We start from the raw sequence: 3,656 nt of genomic DNA on the forward strand, positions 1-3,656 counted from the left end.
GGTTTCATTCCAAACCCAGTTGTAACTCACCCGATTCATCTTGTAATCCAGCTAATTATTAGAATCCGGTGTGCTAGATTAGGGTTGGAATGAAAACCTACAGGATGGTAGCGCTCCAGCAACAGGGTTGGAGAGCCCTGTTATAAAATCTGCATAAAATGCATCCTCCAATTGCAACGTCTGCCTATGCCCACACACAGGCCTATTGTCTCAAGAAAAATTTATATTTTTAATACCCTCAAACACCAAGTTAGGAATACCTCATTTAAAAATAGGCCGTCATCACAGTCAATCGTGAATGATAATTATTTAAGTTTTACCGGTGAAACGACATCTGCATGCCAATCATTTAATTGATCTCAATCAGTTTCATGGGAATGGCCTATGCATTTCGATCTTCTTGAATTACTGTTTTGTGAGCGTGTTAGAGCAGATGATAAACTATTAGCCTTTCTTGTATCAAATCAATTGACCAAGTAGTGAACATAAATAATTACTACGTAGAATTGCAGGAAATTTGTTTTAAAACAGCCATAAAATCAAGCTTTTGGTGTGGTACATTCATGCACTTCAATAAACCATCACCTAAATGCATCATTACCTCCAACTTGGCCCAAATCACATTTCCAATTTCCCACTCCGACATAGCCTACCAAGCTAGAGCGGGCCTTGATTCTCAACCAATAGCCAATATAGGCTAAATATCCCAAGCAGGCCTACAGCAACTTCCAGAGAGGGTGAGGCTCTTGGGCTTTGCGGTGGCCACACTGGTTTAGGTGTCCTCGGCAGAACGTTGTTGCTGTAACCAAGTGGTCACATATCGTTCTGGGTTCAACTGCGCAAGAGCAGGTCGGTGGAGTTTTATGAATATCAAGGCAGACATTCTGACGTTCTGAAGTTGTCAAGCCTCCAACAGGCCTCTACAGTGAAGACAGGGAAGAAACTACCATTATTTGGTTGTCGTTCTATTGTTTTTCATGGATTTTGTGTGTTTAATTAAATATTATTTATTTATAATTGATAAAAATACATTTTCTGTGTATTCTCACATTGAAAGCACTACACACCTACTGACTTGTGAAGCGAAGACAGACTGCACTATTACATCAATAAAAACAACATTTGGGGGGGAAATGTTTTTGTCACAGAAGTAGTGCACTGGGCCTTTAATAGTCCTGTATTAGCATACATATATAGCCTTCTGTAGTGCGAAATAATTGCAGCACCCACACCCCCAAACTACTTCCAGCGGCTATGAAGCAAAAAAATCATTTTATAACTTCCAGATGTTTGTGTGTGGCCTGGGGTGTAATCATTAGTGCACGCTGTAGCATACAGTTGCAAAACGTTTCGCATCGAACAAATTCAGGTAGAATTGTTTGTTTTCGTTTAGTTGCTAGTAAATACCACCATCCATTCTGTTGATAATCTATAGCTCCTCAATGCTCACTGTCAACATGTGTGTTTGTCTCCTTTACAGATGTTGGAAGACCTAACTATCAGCGTCTGAAGACTGCTTACTAAACACACAAGTAGCCAACTGAGCCCAGCACCGATTTGGTGTCCTCTGCACAGTGTATAAGCAAGATCAATCACCATGGAAACCGAAGCAGTAAGTTAGATAGCTAGATACACTACATGACCAAAAGTATGTGGACACCTGCTCGTCAAACATGTAATTCCAAAATCACAGGCATTAATAATGGAGTTGTTCCCCCCTTTGCTGCTATAGCAGCCTCCACTCTTCTGGGAAGGCTTTTCATAGATGTTGGATCATTGCTGTGGGGACTTGCTTCCATTCAGCCACAAGAGCATTAGTGAGGTCGGGCACTGATGTTGCGCGATTAGGCATGGCTCGCAGTTGGCGTTCCATTTCATCCCAAAGGTGTTCGATGGGGTTAAGGTCAGGGCTCTATGCAGGCCAGTCAAGTTCTTCCACACCAATCTCGACAAACCATTTCTGAATGGACCTCGCCTTTTGCACGGGGGCATTGCCATGCTGAAACAGGAAAGGGCCTTCCACAAACTGTTGCCACAAAGTTGGGAGTACAGAATTGTCTAGAATGTCATTGTATACTATAGTGTTAAGATTTCCCTTCACTGGAACTAAGGGGCCTAGCCCGAACCATGAAAAACAGCCCCAGACCATTATTCCTCCTCCACCAAACTTTACAGTTGGCACTATGCATTGGGGCAGGTAGCATTTTCCTGGCATCTGCCAAACCCAGATTCTTCCATCAGACTTCCATCAGACTGCTTTACACCACTCCAGCCGACACTTCTCATTGCGCATGGGGATCTTAGGCTTGTGTGCCTGCGGCTGCTCGGCCATTTAAACCCATTTAATGAAGCTCCCGACAAACAGTTCTTGTGCTGACGTTTCTTCGAGAGGCAGGTTGTCACTCGGTAGTGAGTGTTGAAACAGAGGAATGACTATTTCTACGCATTTCAGCACTCGACGGTCACGGTGTGTGAGCTTGTGTGGCCTACCACTTTGTGGCTGAGCCGTTGTTGTTTCCACTTCACAAATTTGTCAAACTGACTTTTTGGAAAGGTGGCATCCTATGACGGTGCCATGTTGAGTCACTGAGCTCTTCAGTAAGGCCATTCTACTGCCAATGTTTGTCTATGGAGATTGCATGGCTGTGTGCTCGATTTTATACACCTGTCAGCAACAGGTGTGGCTGAAATAGCCGAAATCCACATACTTTTGTATATACACTGTAGCTATTATCTAGCTATTTCTAAAGATTAAAAGCATGCATTCTGTAGAGTAAGGTTACTAACAAGAGTTTGTGGTGGCCTGGGCCCTGGGTGCCAGTTGTTTTCTACTCTCCTGCCAACTCCTGACGGAATTGTCATGTGTGGCTTGACAATAACAGCAAAGCTGGCAAGAACACAAACAGATCTGGGACCATGCTAAGTTTGTGGATGTTTGAAAAAGTAACATCACATTTCTTACCACTATTCAGGAGGTTATTCCTATTTGGCAGAACAAGCCTCATGGATCGACTCGCAGTGTGGTGAGGAGAATAGGCTCCCTTGTGCCCATGAAACTCCATCCCAGGGCATGTTTCCAGGTAAATATGGTATTTTCCAAATTCAACACATGCCATAATAGTACACATAGTACAGACATTGACTTTGTCAGAAGGCAGACCTTGTTGCCAAATTCCATTGAAGGTGCTAACCAAGAGCACTTGCATCTGTTTACCAGGAACTTCTAGGCCTCCCTCCGCTGCGGCCCATGGATGGCCCCATGGTGCCCACACTGGCAGACATTGCCTGGATTGCAGCAGATGAGGAGTCTGAGACCTATGCCAGAGTGCGGTAAGAACGTGCTTCTCTCACCCACAATGCAGAATAACGGTCTGCTAATCTCGAGGATAGTCCTTTAGTGGGGCAGCAAAAATTGTCGGCAGCTATCGTGGGGTCGAAATGATTGGCTTGTAAATGTTTTTTTAACCTTTATTTAACTAGGCAAGTCAGTTAAGAACAAATTCTTATTTACAATCTCTGGCAAAGTTAGCTATATTAGGCCTATTCATGGGTTGCACCTCCGTCACTCTGTTGAGTAGTTGCCATTATTATGAACATTCAACAGACGCCGTGGCCATATTGGTGCCCAAACGTCCTGTGAATCACAGTATTCTGAA

General features: G+C 43.7%; 1 long non-coding RNA gene across 1 annotated transcript; it reads left to right on the plus strand.

Moving 5' to 3' along the window:
• The first annotated feature begins 1,486 nt into the window (after positions 1 to 1,486).
• Positions 1,487 to 3,324, plus strand: LOC112068066 (uncharacterized). Its single transcript, XR_011475103.1, has 3 exons — positions 1,487 to 1,612; positions 2,973 to 3,080; positions 3,218 to 3,324. It is a non-coding gene; the product is annotated as an uncharacterized lncRNA (long non-coding RNA).
• Positions 3,325 to 3,656: the final 332 nt, after the last annotated feature.

The sequence above is a fragment of the Salvelinus sp. IW2-2015 genome, unplaced genomic scaffold, assembly GCF_002910315.2.
Source record: "Salvelinus sp. IW2-2015 unplaced genomic scaffold, ASM291031v2 Un_scaffold83, whole genome shotgun sequence".
Classification (NCBI taxonomy): domain Eukaryota; kingdom Metazoa; phylum Chordata; class Actinopteri; order Salmoniformes; family Salmonidae; genus Salvelinus; species Salvelinus sp. IW2-2015.